Genomic DNA, 21830 nt, shown 5'->3' with positions numbered 1-21830 from the left:
CCCAGGAGTTCCCACCATGGCTTGTCTCCAGAAAGCCACAGGGGGAGAACCTGCAAGCTCCTAGAAGTGGCTCCTCAGACAGTCTTCTGGTCAGCTAGGGGTGGAGCATCTTACAGGCATAAACTCAGATGCCCTATCAATGCTGAATCCTGCCTGGCCGGGTCTACTCAGCTCTGTGTGGCCTCCACATTCCCAAGACCACAGTCTCATGGATGTGAGTCAAGTTAGAAGGGGGACAGCTGGTCATGGCACTTACTGGCTTTGTGTTGCCTGGAAGGATGCTTCAGGTAGATTATTTCACTGAAATCATCTTTTTAGCATGAGGTAAGTGCCTCCTATGTACCATCATGCTTCTGGATGCTCCCATCCCACAGTGGACAAGAAACGGCCTCCCAGGATAAATGCTGAATGATCTAACCACACAATAGGCTACAATTCAGCCCGGGAAAAGGAGGGACTCCCAATACTTGGCCTAATGAGGATGGGCATTTAAAGACATGGTATTAATGAAATAAACCAGTTACAAAAAGAATATTATCACTGGATTCCACTTACAGGAGGTCCCTGGAGTCTGAAGGGACAGAGCATAGCAGAGTGACAGCCCGGATTTGGGGAAGGAGGACACAGAGGTGTCATTTGACAAGAGTCCTGGGGAAGGGTGCTGCTGGCTGCCCAGAAGCCTGAAAGCCCTTGCTGCCCTGTGCATGCTTTAAGGTAGTCAGGATGGAACAGTGTGTGTTAGGTGTATTTCAGCATTGTTTAACAAGAGAGGTGGGACCTGTCAACATCCGGGCATGAAGGCAAGGAGAATTGGGACCCCACCTTTCCTGAGAATTTTGCACAGTTAAGGGTTAGTGGCAAAGAAGGAGACGTTGTTAGCATTTAGGCATCTGTACTGGCCTGCCCTTAGGGTCCTGACAGGATATCTCCTCAGCTGCAGCCACTAAGAGCACCCCTGTGCACATTCATTGTAAAAGGCGGGTCTTGCCCACTTCCCGTCTTCTCTCTCTTCCTCCACTCTCGTCCCCAGGGACCAGTCTCTGCCCTCTTCTCTGCCCTCCCTTCAGTAAAACATGGGCCCTGTTGTGTGGTGTGATTCCTTTCCGCCGTCTTTAAAATATAACAGACATGAGCTCCATACCAGCCCATACTTTAAGTTCTTATTTTGTTTTCTCAGTGCTAAGGATCCAACGTCTCAAGCCCAAGTCTTTTTTGTTTGTTTTATTTTGTTTATTTATTTGTTTGTTTGTTTATCGAGACAGGGTTTCTCTGTGTAGTTTTGGTTCCTATACTGGATTACACTCTGTAGCCCAGGCTGGCCTCAAACTCACAGAGATCCACCTGACTCGGCCTCCCGAGTGCTGGGATTAAAGGCATGCGCCACTACTGCTTAGTTTATTTTTATGTTATGTGCCAGTGTCTAGATATATGTCTCTGTGCCATGTGTATATATGCAGTGCCTACAGAGGCCAGAAGAGGGTGTCAGGTCCCCTGGTATTTGAGTAACAGATGTTTGTGAGCCATCATGTATGTGCTGGGACACATGTTGTTTTATGTGTAAGGCTTCTCAGGTAATTGGACAGCTGGAGTGAGAACCACAGATTCTCCACTTTGATCAAACCCTTGAACCAACCGGACAGCTGTAGATTACCAACATCTGGGTCATGTCCCTTGAGGTTCTGTGGACAAAGCTTGGAGGGCCACATGGAGACAGGGTTTCTAGAAGCTCCCAGTGAAGGGCCATTAGCCCACTCCAACATGTGGCTCTGGCAGGCCTTGCCCTTCTCTCCCATCCCCTCTGCCTTGCTAAAAATAATAATAATGGTTAGATTGCATTCCTAAAGCTAGCCTCAAGGTCTATTCCCTTATCTGGCTACTCTTCCCTCTGAAGCTGACAACTAAGTCCAGCTATCAGAAGCTCCTTTGGCTCACCTAATTAACACGCCCAGTTAAATTAAACAGCTCATCCTAAAAAGGCTCCCCAGTTTACCTTTATAAACCACCATTTGCCTTCTCTCCAGAGGCAGTTCTCTGTCTCTCCAGGACAAACGTCCCGTGTCCCCTTCCCCCTCACCCCGTCTCCTTTACCCCTGCATCTTGGCTCATTCTAACACAGACCTCCCTTTTCTTCTCTTAAACTTACACCTGATGATCACATGCTGCTGTTTCCTGCCCAAGTCAGAGAGCAGCCACTTTAATTTTTCCTTAATAAAGGATCTCTCTGTGGAAACAGGTGTTTGGGTGTGGTTTGTGCCTAATCTGGGGTCTGGGAATGTCTTAGGTAGGGGTTCTATTGCTGTGAAGATCCAGACACCATAACCAGGCAACTCTTATAAAGGAAAACATTTAATTAGGTGGCTTACAGTTTCAGAGGTTTCGTCCATTATCGTCATGGGGGCACATGGCAGTGTGCAGGCAGACATGGTGCTGGGGAGGTAGCTGAGAGTTCTACGTCTTCCACAGGCAACAGGAAGTGGTCTGAGACACTGGGTGTGGCTTGAGTATATGTGAAACCCCAAAACCCTGCTTCCACAGAGACACACTTCCCCCAACAAGGCCATACCTACCCCAAAAAAGCTGTGTCTCCTAATAGTGCCACTTCCTATGGGGACCATTTTCTTTCTACCACCACAGGGTGGAAGCCCCTGCTCTGGAGGAGGGGAATCCCCATCACCTCATACAGTCGGGGCTGAGCTCATGACAGCAAGTCTGAAATAGACTACCAGCTCACTGAGGCTAGCCACTGTCTTCCAGGGCCGCACTTCACAATGGAACAGAGCCAGGACACTGTGATCGGCTCCCACTGTCTTCCAGGGCCTCACTTGACAGTAGAACAGAGCCAGGACACTCTGATCAGCTCCCGCTGCCTTCTAGGGCCACACTCCTCAATGGAACAGAGACACAACACTGTGATTGGCTCCCACTGTCTTCCAGGGCTGCACTCCGCAGTGGAACAGAGCCAGGACACTGTGATCTGCTCTAGGAAGTGCTTTGATGTTCATTTCCTTCAAAATGAAAATGGGAAGGAAAAAACAAAAAAACAAAAAAAACTCAAGCTTTCAGTTTGAAGAGAAGGATGTAGGTAATATGTATTTGTCTTTGTACAGGTAAGTCATACAATATAATTTTACATATTTGGGGAGCAAGAGGGCGTCCCATGGAGGTCCCTGGTGGCTGCTATCTGCTTTGCTGCCTAGCTCCCTGTCCAGACCTCCTCAGCCCATTATCTCAGAGTGAATTCTGGGATGAGAGAAGGGTTCACAGGATTAAGTAGGTCAAGGAAAGATAAGAAGCCTGAGCACTGAGTGGGGGTGCTTCCCTCATGGAACTAATGCCATGAAGGGAGCTAGAGAGATCTGGAGAGGTCAGGCTGGGGAAGAAAAAGGAAAATGAGGTGGAGGGGAAAGCCGCCCGTGAGCAGCTTCCTGCTTCCTGCTCTCGGTCTCTGAGAGAGCTTCCTGTTGACTGCTATGTGCAAATCTCTGTTCTCTTTAGTTCTGTCCTCCACCCCACTTCCTTTTCTTTTCATTCCTTACCTCTCCAGCCCCCAGCTCCACAAGAGATTCTTTTAAAATTTTTTATTTTATTTAGTGTGTGTGTGTGTGTGTGTGTGTGTGTGTGTGTGTGTGTGTGTGTGTGTGTGTGTGTGTGTGTGTGTGTGAGTGAGAGAGAGAGAGAGAGAGAGAGACAGACAGACAGACAGACAGACAGACAGACAGAGACAGAAAGAGAGACAGAGAGTGCTGTGTGCATGCAGCTGCCTGTGGAGGTCAGACGAAGATGATAGACCTCTTGCAACAGGATTACTGGTGGTGGTTAGCTGTCATGTGTGTGGTGGGAGTGAACCGAGGGCCTCTGGAAGAACAGCAAGTGTTCTTTCCAGCCTTCTACAGAGCAGTTAGCATTTTTACCTTCCAGAATTTAGGGTGGATAAGAAAGTAACTTCTAGAACCAACAAATTATCCAACACAAGAAAGAATTAGTCCTTATCACAGCTACTTTTGAATGAGAGGCTGGGGTGTGGAACATGTGGAACACTAAGTTGTAAGGAGAGGGAGCGCCAGAGACAGTGCCTGACTCAAATCACTGATTCTACAGCTATGCCTGGCTCTCCTGGTCCCATGGTATTGGAGATGGCAGATGGCCATGTTTCTTCAAGTCTCCCAGCCTGCCCTGGTGTGGAAGCAGAGAATGGACGGGTTAACTTGGCGAAATCCCTTCTTGTGGGTGGAGCAATCTTCCTGAGAAAGCAGAGAGGATCCTGGCCTTGGGCTCATTTACAAGTAGCGGAGACACAAAGAAAGCTGGCTACCCCGTGTTCCATGTTCCTGGGAGTGTGTGACCTCAGTGGAGAGAAGATGTGCTCTAAGATTCCGTGGTCAGCGCTTTCCAGGATGCTTGGCCGAGGTGGCATCTGCCTCTTTCCAGTGGCCTAGTTAAGAAATCTCTATAGGGTGAGTGGTAGAAAGACAGCCTGAGCACGTGACTTATTCCCCAAAGTACAGAGGCATTTCCTTACATGCTGGGAGCGTCTTCATGCCTGTATTTAAGGCATGGAAACCAGCATATGTCATGGTCAAGCCTGCTCCCAGGAGGACTAGATAAAGACCCTAACCATGGTACACAGAGCCTGAGGGCCACTCAGAATGCAGGCTGGGTCTCTGTAGGCGGCAGAGCTGGCAGCTGGGAAGCAGACACTTGCACAGCCCCACACTCTCTTCCTGTGGCAAGTCTATGGAGGAGGTGGGGCCGGCATTTTCAAACCACTGTTCAAGTGCAACCCAGGCTTTTGTGCACTGTCATTAAGGCTGTTGTGTGACCACACAGAGCACTCTAAAACCTCCTCAGCTCCCACCATGCTCCGGAAGTGGTTCACTCAGGAGTCGAGACTACAAAAGGCCACAGGACCTTTCCTTCCGTCGTACTGCCGTCCATCAGTAAACACCTGTTTAGTGATGGAACCATTGTCTGCCCAGGGATGTCTGCTAGTGCTCAACCCACTTAGGGACCCTGACAACACTACTCCTATAACAATGGATACAGCAACCTGAGACCCCGTTTGTTTCCACAGTAGGAGATGCTGCCCATCCCCGACATGTTCCAAGGCTCACTTCCTCCTGGAATAATCAGAGTCAGTGCAGCCTGCCTTCTGAGGCCACTGGGTATGGACCTGCCCTTTATCCTCAGCCTCAGCTCCCAAGGTGCCACAGTCTGTGCTGTGGCTCACTTACTGCCTCCATCCCCTGAAGCCTGTAACTCAGGCTGCCCCCTGGTAGTGTAACAAAGGATGGGCAGCCACTTAAAATGCAGCAGTCCTATGACAGCCCCACCCTCTGGGCCTCACCACTGTCCATCTTTGTGGAGTGCTTCATCTCCAGGGCGTTCTTCCAATCCCTTTCATCTTCCAGGCAGAAATCACATTTTGTTTTGACTTGAATTACTGCCCCCACTTTGGTATGTGAGTGTATAATAAAATACACATCCATGTGTGTATAAGTGTTTGCACATGTATGGGTATACATATATATTCAGGTACAAATGCATGTGTGTACATGGAAGCCCAGTATTGGCTTGACTGTCTTCCTTGATCACTCAGCACCATATATATAAAGATGGGTTTTCTCAGTTGAGTCCAGAACTCACTGATTGGCCTAATTAGCTAGCTTGCTCTAGGGATCTCTATTTCTTATATGCTGGGATTACAGGTGGGCTGCCACACCCATCCTGCATTTATGTGGGTGCTGGGGATCCAAACTGGTCCTTGTGTTCTCCTGGCAGGCACTTTATCTGCTGAAGCATCTCCCCAGCCCCACATTGCTATTCTTCACAGTGCTGATGGTTTATTTCTTTATTTCATTTATCACACTTCAATTAGAAACAGTAACTAAAATGTAACACCCAGTGCTGGCAAGGATGCAGGAAAAGGAACCCTCAACCCACCGCTGGTGAGAGTGTAAAGCAGTCTGGCCACCGTGACATCAGCATGGAGGTTTCTCAGGAAACTGAAAATAGCCTTACTGTGTGAACCAGTTATGCCATGCCTGGGTGGATACCAAAGGTCCCCTAAGACAACATAGCACACATCTGTGTCTATTGCAACATTAGTCACAATTTCCAAGTTGCAGAATCAGACTAGATGCCCGACAACAGGTGAATGCATAAAAGAGATGTACATAATGGTGTTTCATTCAGCTGTGAAGTGACATTGTTTATAGAAAAATGGATCAACTGGAGATCATTGTATTCGGTGAAATGTTAGACTCTGATAAACATCACATTTTCTTTCATCTGTGAACCTTAGATTTAATATAGATGCACAAAGTCACTTACATATACATGCATTCGAAACAAGACTGGTACAAATGAAGAGGCATGTCTGGAGTAGGAAGAGGTGTAGGGGGATGGGTATGATCAAGGAGAGTAATAGACTGTGGGAGAATGTCTTTCTGAAACCCATTACTAAGTACAATGATTTGAGCCAATTGACAAAAGGTAGTCGCTGGGGGCAGGGGGGTGGAGGCCAGTGGTGGAGTCTCTGCCTAGCATGCTGGGGGCCTCAAGTTCAATTCCCATAGCCAAAGCCAAATAAATGAACAAAGGGGGGGGCAGTGTAAGTAAAGGGCAGTGAGGCAATTAGTAACCTACAGAAGAATAGACTGATATGTAAGGGAGGCAGGTGCGTGAGAGAACAGTCTAGAAACAATATTCAGTGGGACCAGATCAAAATGGACTAACAGTTTAGACAATGTAGCAGATGTTAGGATCCACAAGTGTTCCCAGAAGAAACAAAAGGGAAGCCACACACACTGACATTACAGTTTGCAGGAGTCTAAACTAGCTAGTTTGCATTTATTTCATCCTTTCCAAAGTTCTTTGGGGGTAAAACCACATTATGTCTATGTGAACACGTGTGCAAACAGCCTCAGAGGAGTGATGAGTAACCCAGAGTAATCCTAGAACTTTTTATGGATCCAACAAGCTTCAAACTCAGCTCACCCCAGTTCCCAGCTCCTCATTACCCTCTGTTCTGCTCCCTCCCAAGAAGATAACAGAGTTAAAAATCAGTTTAAGGAAATGGTAATCTAACTGCATTAAAGACACAAATTGGAGGCTGGCCGAGGGAAACGCAAGCAGAGCTTTGGCAAATCTCATCACAACAGAAGGCAAGGGAATTCTCCAAATAAGTGTGAGCGTTCAAAGAACTCCTAGTGCCCGAGGGCAGGGCGAGTCATGCATCCGGTAGGACAGTAATGTCAAGGGATGAAGATATGTCAACTGTGGAGAAATCCAAGCCTCAATAACAAGGCTCTTTGGGGAAGATGTAATAAAAGAAAGGGAAGGTCGGCCGGGCGATGATGGCACACGCCTTTAATCCCAGCACTTGGAAGGCAGAGGCAGGTGGGTCTCTGTGAGTTCAAGAACTGTCTGGTCTACAGAGTGAGTTCCAGGACTTCCAGGGCTACACAGAGGATCCCTGTTTTGAAAAACAAAAAAAGAAAAAAACAAAACAAAACCAGAAGAAAGGTCTAGGGAGATGGCTCAGTTGGTAAAGTGCCTGCCACACAAGCATGAAGAAATAATTTTGGACCCTAGCATCCATGTAAAAAGGTTAGTGTGGTAGCTCATGTCTGTAGCCCTAGTACTGGAACTCACTGTCTAAACAGAAAACTAGAGAGTGATATCAGTACACCTGTCAGTCTCTGGCCTCCACCTGCATGCATGTGCATTTGCAGGCACGTACACACAAACATGTATACCTACACACACAATAGAATTTAAAAAATAGTGACAAATTGAGAATTACTCTACTCTATAAAGCCCCTCGTTTGGGAAGTGATCCAGCAGCGCACCAAAGAAAGAATTATAGCATGAGATCATCACCTTTTGCAACCTCTAAATGAGTGACTGGATCTGAGTAACATTACAGAGGCCTATAAACATCCCCCAAAGAGCTGACTGGATCTGATGTGCAGGGATGTGGTGAGGTAGCTGAGCATAGTTCTGAGATAGAGTACTTGCTTACTTGCTTAGTTTCCTTCAGAGCCTGTGTTTGATCCCCAGTATAGGAATCACAAATGACACTGTGCACCTTCTGATGGAAGGAACGACACTGTATTAGAAGTTTCTTGCCCAGACAGCTACACTTAAGTCTGATTCTTTATATTTACATATCAATTTCCAGGGAATTAAAGGAATGGAAACACATCAGGTGACACCTGGGGAGATGCAATCGGCAAATCCAGACTGCAGGGTCATTGACTGGGTGTTTGATATTGTTCAGGAGTTAATCATTGTGAAAGAGATGATGATGGTGTCAGGGATACAGTCTAAAAACCTGATCATTTGGTGATTATAACCAAAAATTTGTGGATGAAATGATACAATGTTTAGGAAAACGATACAGGCTGGGAAAACCTGGGTGGGGGGGATATGGACAAAACAAGATTGGCCATGGGCTTTGAAAGTTATAAATTTATAAACTCAAGTTCCATTTTCTTTTGGGATACCATCTTACAAGCAATTTGCAGTAAGGCTCGTTAAGGGAATGGCTCAGCTGCCTTTAGCCTACCGGCTGTGGGTGGGTTAGGACTTCTGTTGGTCTTTTCTGTGTCGAACACACAGATTGTAAACCCAGATCTTTGGCAGTAGTTAACTCTGCAGCTCACACACGGTTAAGCCTGTATGATAATGAGTATTCAGAGACGGGTAATTTCTGGAGGGCACTAACCAACCTAAGACAGAGTGCCTGTGTGGCCTGGGCAGGTGTCTCCATGATGGGTAAGGTGACCTGCTGACATCCCACACAACCTAAGTCAGAAGCTCATTTTTTAGTAAAGGCGCACGGGGGTGGGGGGAGAGGTGGGGGGGTGGTACCTGTAGGGCACTGGCCCTCGTTTTGGGTAGCTGTTGCCTTGCTTGTGGACCTTGACCTTGATGTCCTCCCTATGCTGATTCCCTGCTGGTTTCTACCTTCCTGAATGCTTAAGGGAAGTTCCTTGTTTGTGTATCCTGCATATTGGGCATTAACAGCTTAGATGCAAGATTGTAAAACATTGGTAGCAAACTTCTGCCCTCTGGGGTTCTCCCATTGTGCTGTAAGCCTGTATTTAAGGCCTCCTACCTCCTTCAATAAATGGCATTCGGCATTCTGCTGAGGCGAATGACCAAAATTAATTAATTAATTAATTAAAAATAATCAATGAGTGAAAAAAAAAGATTGGCCATGGGTCAAAATTGTGGAATTTAAGTGATAGACATTTATTAAATTTTTCCTTCTTCTTCTTCTTCTTCTTCTTCTTATTATTATTATTATTATTATTATTATTATTATTATTATTTTGACTCTGGGTCTTGTTTCATATCCCAGGCTGGCCTCAAAATGGCATTCCTCCTGCCTCAACCTCCCTCCTCTAGGGGATGTTTCAAAATGCACACTAATTGGGTCTGGTTAGTAATCTTAGTTACTGTGAGCAGGAGAATGACAAGTTCATGGCTTGTCTGGGCTGCAGAGCGAATTCCAGGACAGCTTAGTGAGCAACTTAGTGAGGATGAGTGTATCACTCTGTGGTGAAGAGTTTGCCTGACATGTGTGAAGGCCTAGGCTCCATCCCCAGTCATGAAAAACCAAATGAAACAAAGAACAAATTAAAAGCCAATGCATGCATGAAGTTCCCTGCATTGGAGCTGGAGAGGCAGTGTATTTTCAGAAGACACAGCCTAATGAGTCAGCTGCCGTCAGGTGAAGGAAGTGAGGTGCACAGTGGAGTCTGAGTTCTTCAGCCCTCCCCTGTGAGCTACCAGCAAAGTGGCCTGGCATGACCCAGGTTCCTGCAGAGCCAGGTCCTGACTGCAGGGGAACTGCCCTAGGGAGCTGAGAGATGTTCTCAGCCCAGCTGGGAAGATGTCTGCCGATTCTTAATGACCTATCTGCTCAGTGTTCCAATGTCACCTACTCTGTGACTCTTTCTTGATCCCCCCAGGCAGAAGCAGTCATTTTTCCTCTGGGCTCTCTAGGGCCAGCACTGGCCTCCTTCCCTGACTGTGGACTGCTATATATGGGTTGTGCTTAGGCTTCCCTACTGTCTCTCATGTCCCTGGAGGCAGGCTCCACACAGGAGTCCCAGTCCCCCTCATGGCAGAGGTCTTTTCATTATGTAACCCATTCCCCCGACAAGGCTCAGCCATAAGTCAGAGCATAGTGTGGACAGATGAATATCCTGTTGGATAGCCTTGGCCATCATGGGGTGTGATGCTTTCTATCTTCACCCAAGACCACCCAAGACACGATCAGAATAGAGACCTGTTTTCATGGTCATCTGAGCTGCTGGCTTCTCAGAATCAAGGACATCAGGACTCAGGGCAAGAAGGATCCCGAGAGTCCTTCCTTTCAGGGCATGGATCCTTTGTACCCTGCCCTGGAAGAGAGCATCCCACCTGGAACTTGAGATCTAAGCCCACCCTGCCTTGGGAGCCTGTGGGGTAAGAGCACAATGGAGCAAGCTCAGGTGCAGCCTAACATGCCTGCTGGGGAGCAGGAGACCAGGGCTCCTTTCAGAATCCCCTCTCTGCTTAGGTTTGGGGAAGTTGGGCTGCTTCCCATGCCATCACACTGTTGCTCCCAAGATCAAGTAGACACCCTGGGAGTGGGTTGCTCACATCCCAGCCAGTGCAATCACACAATACCCATCTTACCCCTTGTTCTGCTCCCTCTGTGGCCTCACCTAGACACTGTATTGCATTTGCTTTGGAAATCTTCGTAGCTGAAAGTTTTTCTGTGTCCCACTGGGTTCGCAGCCACTCAGACCCAAGTAAACACACAGAGGCTTATATTAATTAAAACTGCTCAGCCATTAGGTCAGGCTTACTGCTGACTAGCTCTTGCACTTAAACTCAGCCCAATTCTGTTAATCTATATGTTGCCACATATTCTGTGGCTTTACGTGTGTGCCATTACATGCTGCTCCCTGGATGGCAGGCTGGTATCTCCTCACTCAGCCTTCCTCTTCCCAAAATTTTCCTTGTCTATACTTCCTGTCTGGCTACTGGCCAATCAGCGTTTTATTAAACCAGTGTATAAAAGCATTATCCCACAGCATTTCCCCTTTTCTGTTTAATTAAAAAGGAAGGTTTTAACTTTAACATAGTAAAATTACATACAGCCAATAAGAATTACAGTTATAATATCTAGTCTATTTGTATTTTGTAAAGTTAAAGAAAATATTCTATCTATCCTATATTTGTGAGTCTCAAGTTCCATATCTAACTTATCTCTTATCATAACTAAGGAAAACCATAACTATAACTATCTAGTCTTCAACTACATCAAAGACCTCAGAAGGATATAATATTATCTAAGTAAACAGGAAGTGCATTGGCATTCAACAGGGCATGTGCAGGCAGCATGTGCTTGAAGCTGGTTCATGAAATGGAGACACGGAGCTAAAATGGGCTTTGCAGATGTGGATTTCAGGAGTCTTGGCCACGTCCCCTCTGCAGGGGTCAGGGTCCATCAAAGGCTGCTGCAGGCTGATGGGACAAGGAGGGGCGGGGGGGGGTGTACTTGTCCTCCTGCTTAGGGCAGAATGATGAATGAAAACATCAGGACAAATAAGTTGTCCTGACACACGGTACGAATCAGGGCCCATCTGCGCTGTGACATCAGGCAGAGCCCACTATCCAAAATAGATTCCTTTGAAGTCACTTCTAACTGCACGCTCGAGCGTGTGCATGCATGTGTGTGTGAGTGTGCATGTGTGAGTGTGTGTGTGTCTAGGCCAGAGGTTGACACTGGTATCTTCTTCAATTGTTTTCCACCTTACTTTTTGATACAGGTGTCTCAATGAACCAGAAAGTCACCCAGTGGTATTCAAACCATCCACAGCTACACACCTTATTGGAACTCTGCACCAGAGAGAGAAGTGGGGTTGCTTGACTGAGCCCCCTCTTTCTTGAAATCACATGGCACTTAGTCACAGGACCTGTGGGCACAGTCTCTGGGGCCTCGGGCATTTCTGAAACCTTTGGGTACCTAGGACTCATCTTACACTTCTAGGACTCCTGAGAGTTCAGCTTGATTCCATTCAGTCTAGTCCCCTGTCACACGAACTGCTAAATGGTCTTTTGATTAAAAAACAAAACAAAAAAACAAAACAAACAAAAAACAAAAAACAAAAAACAAAACAACAAAAAAAAACCAACCTGGAGCCAGGAATTGGGGTAAATGCTGAAAGATTAGAGAGACAAAGGAATTAGCCACCTCTTACCTCTAGGACTTCTCAGCCTGAAAAGCTTCTAGTTCCTGTCTCCTCACGCCTTATGTACCTTTCTCCGCCTAGCCATCACTTTCTGGGATTAAAGGTGTGTGTACTTCCCATCTCAAGTACTGAGATTAAAGGCATGTGTGCTCTGTACTGGGATTAAAGATGTGTGCCACCACTGCTCTGTTTCTGTCCTAGACTGAGTCAATCTCATGTAATCCGGGGTGACTTTGAACTCCCAAAGAACCAGATGGATCTCTGCCTCCTGAGTGCTAGGATTAAAGGTGTGTGCCATCACTGCCTGGTATCTATGTTTAATCTAGTGGCTTGTTCTGTTCTCTGATATTCAGTCAAATTTTATTAGGGTACATAATATATCGCCACAGTCCCCATCTATTTCCAAGCTGGAGATGGAGGTGCAAGGTCATGTGGCTCATTGGGGAACACAGTGCAGCACCACAGCCCTGTTCTTGACAGCCTGTTCTAAGCTGTACATACAGCACAGCCAGCCTTGCCTGACTCTCCCAGCAATTCGGAACTCCCGGAGGAGACATTGAGGGATTTATCTTTAGTGCCTATTGGTCACAGGTGCTCATGCAGTCTCCGAGAGAACTGAGCTGACACATGGGAGACTGAACTGCTGGAGGCCCTGGATATCAGGAGGGATCAGGTGTTCCATCTATGTCATGAAGTTGCCTGCCCACTGAGGGAAAAAAAAGGTATCTGAATCCAGATCGTTTGGTAAATGAAACAAGGAACCTAACTCATCCAAGGTTCTGGATATGCCCAGTCTATAGACAGCTGAGGACAGCTGGCTGCTGCTGAACTAGCTGAGGAAGTGGAGAGAAGACCTGTGTAGCCATTAATTTAGAAGGCAGCCTGATAGTCCATCCCCTGTAGGCATGTCCCTATATAGAAAATAAGACCAGCTAGCTAGTTTTTTCCTCTAAAAATCATAGTGTCAGCTGGCTCACAGGACATGGTGTTTTGTGGTTTTTTTTTTTTTTTTTTTTTTTTTTTTTGAGAGATCCTCATTGTGTCTGCATGTGGGTGCCATATGTATTGTGAGCAACACAGTGACCCATCCTAATCTCCTCCATCACAGATCCTTCTAAAGGCCCAAAAGGGGTGCTTAGGGTGTAGGGGTCACAACACAAAAGTTTCACAATCTATGGTCTTAGTTATGTCACATGTACAGGGGACCAGGAGACAGCTATCACTATGGCAACCAAATAGGACACAAGTAGGCTCAAGAGGCCCTGAGACTCAGAAGCCTCTCCTAGAGCATCTCCCCTACAGATGCCCTAAACCCACTAGATAGGGGCAAAGGTGGGAACTGCTACAGTTGGACTGTGAAATGTCTGAGCACTTGATCCTCAACAGATGTTGCTGTTTGGGGACCTTTAGAACTGTGGTCCAGCTAACAGAGGTGGGTTGTGGGGGTGGCCCTTAAAGATGACTGTACCAGAGGCTGTTTCTATTGGGCCACCAATCAGCTCCCAAATCATAACACAGAGACTTCTTACTAGTTATAAATGCTGGGCCCAGCTTAGGCTCGTTTCTGACTAGCTCTTTTAAATTAACCTGTTTCTCTTTATCTACTTTTTGCCTCAGGGCTTTTTACGTTTCTTTCTGTCTGTATACTATACTTTCACTGCTTCTTGTGTCTGGCTGACTGGTGGCTCCTAGCCTCTCTGCTGCTCCATTTCCTCTAGAGTGGGAGTCATAGCAATGCCAGGATCCCTGGGACTTCCTATTGGGCCAAAGTCCTTCATGGAGGATAGTACCTCATGCAGAGGTGGCGGTCTGTCATTGGAACGCTCATCTGTAGTCTTCGGTAGAGCATGAGACTCTTAATCTCAGGGTCGTGGGTTCGTGCCCCACGTTGGGCACCATTTGTAGTTAGAGTTTTCCTGCCTGGCCCAGTCAGGACAAATCTCTCTTACCCGCCAGTCCCACAGTTGCTCAGACCCAACCAAGAAAGCACACAGAAACTTACATTGTTTAGAAACTGTATGGCTGTGGCAGGCTGCTTGATATCTACTTCTTCTATCTTAAATTAACCCATTTCTGTTAGTCTATACTTTGCCACAAGGCTTGTGGCTTACCGGTGTCTTTATATGTTGCTTTTCATGGCGGCGGCGGGCGGTGTCTCTCCCCAGTCTTCTACTTCCCAGAATTCTCTTCTCTCTTGTCCCGCCTATACTTCCTGCCTGGCCACTGGCCAATCAGAACTTTATTTACACAGAGCGATATCCACAGCACACGAGTAGCACCACAGAGATCCTTAGTGGTCAGGAGAGGTGATGTAGGTAACAGATGGGACACAAGGTAGACAGCAGGTGGGAGGCAAAGGGTGGAGGAAGGAAGGCTTTGTCAGGTCCTCGGTGACTATATTGCTTACTTTCCTCATCACTGACAATACCCAACAGAAGCAACTCTAGAGGGAAGGGCGGCTATTGCCTCCGTTCCAGGGGATGCCAGTCCATCACAGTGGGAAAAGCACGGTGGCTAGAGTGTTGTGTCATGAGTATAAGGTGGCAGATCAGGATGCAGAGAGTCCAGGCCAGGCAAAGGTGTGTTATATTTGTTTATGCTGCAGAGTATTACTTTAACTGTATAAAGTGTTACATTTGTTTATGCTGCATTTGTTTAACAAAGTAAGGAAGTGTGTTTAATTATGTAAAGATGTGTTGCATTTGCTTCACCTTGCCTGCCTAAGGCATCTGATTGGTCTAATAAAATGCTGAATGGCCAATAGCTAGGCAGGAGAGGAATAAGTGGGGCTGGCGGGCAGAGAGAAGAAATAGAAGTAGAAATCTAAGCTTGAGGGAGGAAGAGAGAAAGAAGAAGAATGAGGGAACAAGTGACATGCCACCAGCCAGCCGGACACGAGAAGCAGTGAAAGTATAGTATATAGACAGAAAGAAACGTAAAAAGCCCTGAGGCAAAAAGTAGATAAAGAGAAACAGGTTAATTTAAAAGAGCTAGTCAGAAATGAGCCTAAGCTGGGCCCAGCATTTATAACTAGTAAGAAGTCTCTGTGTTATGATTTGGGAGCTGATTGGTGGCCCAATAGAAACAGCCTCTGGTACAGTCATCTTTAAGGGCCACCCCCACAACCCACCTCTGTTAGCTGGACCACAGTTCTAAAGGTCCCCAAACAGCAACATCTGTTGAGGATCAAGTGCTCAGACATTTCACAGTCCAACTGTAGCAGTTCCCACCTTTGCCCCTATCTAGTGGGTTTAGGGCATCTGTAGGGGAGATGCTCTAGGAGAGGCTTCTGAGTCTCAGGGCCTCTTGAGCCTACTTGTGTCCTATTTGGTTGCCATAGTGATAGCTGTCTCCTGGTCCCCTGTACATGTGACATAACTAAGACCATAGCTTGTGAAACTTTTGTGTTGTGACCCCTATACCCTAAGCACCCCTTTTGGGCCTCTCTGAGGTCAGGTTTTCTGGATGTGTGCCATCCTTTAGAAGGATCTGTGATGGAGGAGATTAGGATGGGTCACTGTGTTGCTCACAATGCTTGGCAGGCACCAGAGAGGTGTTCCCCACTAAGAATGGCAAAAGCAACCTTGAGTGGTAGTTGGGGACTGGAACGCAGTCTAGGCTGAGTGATGGTTGTGGGACCAGTTTGCCTTCTGTGTGCAAGGCACTTGCCATTCCCTCTTCTCATCTGTGATAATGTGCCTTTCTCTACTAATATCATCCCTCAAGGGAACGATCTAGTCCACACACATTAGGACATGCACACTCAGACACTACTGCTGTCCTGGTTATGCCTGGAGTCCTCAGATCTAGTCCATTCCCTTGATTAGATCTCACCTCTTGAAGGTAATCAAGCAAGTAAACTGGATGACAGGCGGTGGGCAAGAAGATTGTCTTCCTTTTTGCCATGGTCTCTGGAGTAGCCCCAGAAGAAGGATCAGTGGCGTCCAAATTCCCAAAGGGTTCTGAGCCCAGTACTTTCTCAGTTGCCAGCAGCTGCAGATGTCTCCCTAGAACTGAATCCCAGAAGCATCTTGGTATGCCTCACCATTTCTGGCAGACCTTACTATTGAATTGTCTAGTCACTGTCAAAGTCCTCACAGTTCCTGGAGGGAAGACACTTGAGTGTGTTGACACCTGTGGCCTGTGTTGTCCTAGTCAACTAGGCTGCCTCAGTGGATTCCACTTTTCTTGGAAAGTAGCTTCTAGAAGGTTGTTCTAACTCAGAAGATCTTACATGCTCTTGTCTGTGGTGGATTAGCAGTGGGACATTTTGGGGTGGTAGATTTCAGAAGCCTGAATTCTGGGGTGCATGGACACATGTCCATTCTGGTTGTAAACACAACCTGATGTGTCCATTTTTTATGCTCTAGATCTCCTCTAATCAAAGGAAAGTTCTTCCCAAACATTAAAAACTTCAGTGGTTTTGCCAGTGACCTTCTCCTCCTGTGTCTCTCCAGTGGAGTCATAGAGGGCCATTTTCCCTTCTTCACTTGCTCATGGCCCATTAGTAGCAAGAACTGTTCCATTATCTGAGCCCTGAGGAGCTCACCAGCTGGAAAGAGAAGGGCCTATGGGGGTGATTTAATTTCGAATTCAATGGCCCAGTTATTCTAGTGGGCTTTAGTCTAGACCCCAGGGTCCACAGAGGTAGGTGTACCACGACAATCAGAGGTACCTGTGCTGGTGCTGCGGAGGAAGACCAGAGGCAGGTGGGGAGGAGGAGCAGGAGGAATGGGCAGGGGGGATGGAGAAGCCCCACTTCTCCATCAGCCAAGCAGAACTGCTGCTTTCTTTCCTCCTGCCTCGGGCTCAGCCACAGTTCCTGCCTGCTTTGTGGTCTGCGGCTTCAGGGGCTTAATCAGACTCCCCCAGCTTTTAGACCTAATTCAAAATGTTCTACAGGAAAAGTTTGGTTTGCCCGTGGGTAGCACAGTGGCCTACTTGCACATGGTAATAGGTGCTTCAGTCCGCTGCAAGTACCAGATAGCCAAGGGGCATGTCTTAGGACAAGCCTTATACAGAACAACAGGCCTGAGCCAATGTGTCTCATCAAATGCATTTCTCATGACTCATATGTTCACCCCTGTACTGATTTATCCCTTCTACCTATACACACACCCCTCCGTAGGTTTCCATCAGAGGCTCTGCATCAGTGAACACAGAACTGTCCCGACTCTCTCCCAAGGTCAAAGTACCTGCTCACCTGAGGCCATCTCTTTCCTGTTCCATTCTTTTCCAGCTTCATCGAGGTGTGTCCAAATGTCTTCCGGTCACAGAGGGGCTGCCAGGCTCTGCTTGACCTTCCTGCTCTCACCCTGTGTCACTTTCTTTTCACTCACGGTCTTTTACCTACACCGACTTCCTCTGGTTGTTTGAGCATACTTAACCCTTGTCTGCCCCAGGACTTCTGCATCCGTGTCTTCTCCTGGAACAACATTGTTGTCCTTGCCTTTGCCTAGCTGTCTCTGTCTTTGGGTCTGACATGAACTCCTCCATTCCAGAGACGCTGGCTGTGTCAGTTAGGGTCTACATCTACCTACTTATATCTCTATTCTTCATCTGCCTATGAAATGTACATCTTATTTCATTAAGCCGGGTGACATCAGACAAGGATCTAGTGTACTTTGAGCATGCTACTCCCATTCTCTGCTGCCAGCTCCTTCTCACCCCTCCTCCCTTCTCTTGGTACCTTTTATTCCCTTAGACAATTCTCTACTTGCTACTTTTGTGCTATCTGTACATATGCATGTATGTGTACATATCTCATGTATCAGTGTACAATTTAGAATATTTATCTTTCTTAGACTGATCTTATTCGCTTGTATGATGGTCTATAGTCGTGTCTATTTTCCTGCAAATGATACATTTTTTTTTCTTATAGCTAAACAACTCTAGTGTGTGTGTGCATGTATTTTCTTGGTCTATTCCTCTCCTGTTGGACCTCTGGGTTGGCTCTGGGACTTAGCTCTTGGGAATAGCGCTGCAGTAAACCCCATATGCAAATATCTCTGTGATGTGCTGACTTGGAGGCTGTCAGGTAAATACCTAAGGTTGATTTACATTTGTTCAAAACTGCTTGGCAAATAACGTGCTTGGCGAAGGAAGAATAATGAATGGAAAGTGTGGTAGTGAAGAACCTCCCCCCCCCCATACACACACACATAACACATACTGCTGGGTGTAGATGGTTCCTTCTCAGGCTCCCAGGTCACTGAAAACATCACCTTCCCTGAAGACATGTCCAAGGAGGTCAAACTCCTGCTGAGTGCAATTGCTTCCTTTCTCAGCATAATTATCATCCTTATTTAAAAAACACTCTTCTGTGTGGTGGTTAATGATGGCCTATGTGAAGGGAGTTCAAGTCACTGAGGAGTAGACCCAACCCTGGGTATGTCTGGGGGTTGTATATGTATGTGTGTGTGTGTGTGTGTGTGTGTGTGTGTGTGTGTGTGTGTGTGTGTGTTCTTCCATCACTTTCTATTTTACCTCTTGAGATAGTGTCTCGCTGAACTTGAAGCAGTCTGTTGGGTGCACTGCCCAGCTGTAAATCTGAGGGCTCCTCCAGTCTCTCTCTCTACAGCACTAGATAATAGCACGTGCTGCCACATATAGGTGCTGGGGATTTGAACTCAAGTTCTCATGCTTGTGTGCCAAGTACTTTGCTGACTGAGTCATCTCTTCAGGCCGGTGAGGGCGTTTCTGGAGACAATTAATTTATGTGGAAAGACCCATCCTGAGGTGGGTGGCATTACCTCATGGGCTGGCAGTCCAGACACAAAAAAGAGGAGACAGTAGAAAGCCCAACACCAACAGATTCTCTTTGTGTTTCCTGGTCCCTGGTTAAACGAGCTGTGAATTGTTCTCATGTCTTCTCAGCTCAGAAGGGCCCAAAGACATCTTTCCCCCTTTACGATGCATATGTCAGATATTATCATAGCCATATAAAAATAATGTACTTTGGGGGTGCCTATGCTCCCTGGCTTTGGAGACTCCTTTCTCTGATGCCTTGCTTTCCTTCTAACAAAGTTAGATTAGCACCTAAAAAGTTTGTGGGCCAAATTGTACCTTTCCAGACTGCATATGTTGAAGTCCTAATCCCCCATAACTTAGATGCAGTTGCATTTGAAGATAGACTCTCAAAGAATGTGATTAAGTTACTATAAACAAGTTATAAATGAATTACAAAGTAAGTCATTAGGCTGGGACCATACCCTGACTGGTGTCCTTACAAGGAGATTAAAACATAGACACACATACCAAGGGGACCAGGCAAGGACCCAAAGAAGACGATATGTACAGGCCAAGGAGGCCTCAACCTCACTGACACCTTGACCAGAGAGTTCCAGCAACCAGAAATTAGAGGAAATACATATTGTTTAATCAATCCTAATGCATGTGCTTTCAATTTTAAATTTCTGTTTAAATTCCATCTAGTCAAAGGAACTTCTTTGACTCACCCCCTAACTGCCCCCCCTTTACTTCCATGCCCTAGGCTTACCAGGCAGCATTTCTTCAGGGTATTCCTTCAAGTTGAGGGTCTGGTGAGAGTGGAATCTTGAATTTGGGGCATTTAAGGTTGTACTGCTGGGGCCTCGTACCTGGCCTGGAATCTGGAAGAATTTGTCATGCATCCAGCAGAATGAGCAAGTGAACACATCTGAAAACACTCTAGGAGGATCCCTTGCGCTAGAGGACTGCTCCATGTCAACAGCCTTCACTGCAGAAGCCAAATGCTCCTACTGTAGGGCATGAGGAAGGCAACAGGACCCTAGCTCCTCCATCTTACATCCTTCGCACTATGGGTTGTTTGGGAGTAAATGGAAGGCAGGATTTTAAAAACTATTGAAGGGAATGGTAGTGTGGATTCCATTGTCCTATTTGTCTCCTGTGAGGTGACTCTCTGGGAAATCAGATGTTAACGGAAGTGGAGTCTGGAGAGACTGACAGGAAGTTACGTCATGGCAAGGACAGTCATCTTTACCCACAGCTCATGTTCCCCAGAGTCTGTGTGAGTACTGAGGATCTGACAGGCTGCTCTTGTCTGGTAGCTACTGAATAAGGGGAAGATGAAGGGGGATTCCAGAGGTTGCCACAGGTACCTCAGGGGAGGTCCGCTGAGACCAGATTTTCCAGTCCTGTTTTATCCTTTCACGCAGAAGATAGGGGAGCACCACACTTCCTCAGAATAGAAAGAGAAACTCTTCTTCGGTCTTCCTCTCAGGCTTTCTCTTCCCCTCCGAATGCTCTTCTTTATCTCATATTTTACCACTTCCGTTTCAGACTGGAAATCCCTCCTGGATAGATGCTGGTCAAGCTCACAGATGTGTGCACGCAAGCTGGCTCAGTTTCTGTTCTTGGGAAACTGGTTGGAGATTCCCAAGTGGCCTGGATTTTTCTGCATGCAGCTGTATGTGGACTGTGGGCTCATTGTACATATCCATGTGGATTGAGAGAAGAAGTGGCCGTGGAGAGGAAAATGAAACAGGGTGGGGTAGGGAGAGTGTGTGGTGAGGATGGAGACAGGGAAGAGACTGAGAAGGGGATCGGGTTTGGGGAGATTTGCTAGTTCTTGTTCTAGAAATTTCCTTAGGCTTTTGATACAGATTTCCTCGGCTCTTCATCCCCTCTTCCTTTGCCGTGGATGCTTCTCTTTTATTTATTATTATTATTATTATTATTATTATTATTATTATTATTATTATTATTATTATAACCATGGGTTTTGATGCTGGTGGTAAAAAGTCTTTTTGCCCACAGATCACTAGGGAAAACAGGAAGGTTAAACACACAGGGGTCCCTCTCCAGTGGAAGAGATAAAATACCTGTTTTCCAGCCCAGAATGCTGGGAATGGATATTGTTAATGGATGACCTGGTGACCTTTTAGCTATCCATGGAGGCAGACCTCACCCACCTTTTGCTATAGAGGCAGACATAATTCAACACCCCTCCCCCCAGAATGTCCATCCCAGACTCTCCCTGCCTAGACCTTTATCTTTAGCTCCCAGTTAATGGGACCCATCCTTAGTGGGGATGTCACACGTACTTTACGCCCTGCTGACTTCTATGCTATTTCAGTCAGAGACCACCCTAGATTCTAGGCCCGTTAGCTATAGAATCCAGCCTCATGGCCATGTGTACTTCCCAAAGGAATTTCTAAAAAGTTACACCTTAAACTTTATTGTGCACCTGGAATTGGAATGATTGCTGCCTGGAAACTGTTCCCTACTGTGTTTTAAGTATGCTGACAATGAACCTCCTGGCATCGGACTCCCCAAGCTTGACCAGGTTGATGAAGTCAGTCTGAGCCATGTTTCCATTCTCACCTCTTCATGGTTTGTTTCTCTGCCTTGGTATCTGCAAGGTCTTCTTCATTTCATTCTAGATTTCACGTATCATTGTCTACATAGTGATATGTTGTATGTATCATTGTCTACATAGTGATGTGTTGTATTATCATTGTCTACATAGTGATATGCTGTATGTATCATTGTCTACATAGTGATATGTTGTATGTATCATTGTCTACATAGTGATATGTTATATGTATCATTGTCTACATAGTGATGTGTTGTATG

This window comes from Onychomys torridus, chromosome 5 (assembly GCF_903995425.1).
Source record: "Onychomys torridus chromosome 5, mOncTor1.1, whole genome shotgun sequence".
In the NCBI taxonomy this organism is placed as follows: domain Eukaryota; kingdom Metazoa; phylum Chordata; class Mammalia; order Rodentia; family Cricetidae; genus Onychomys; species Onychomys torridus.
This window is presented reverse-complemented; position numbering follows the sequence as displayed.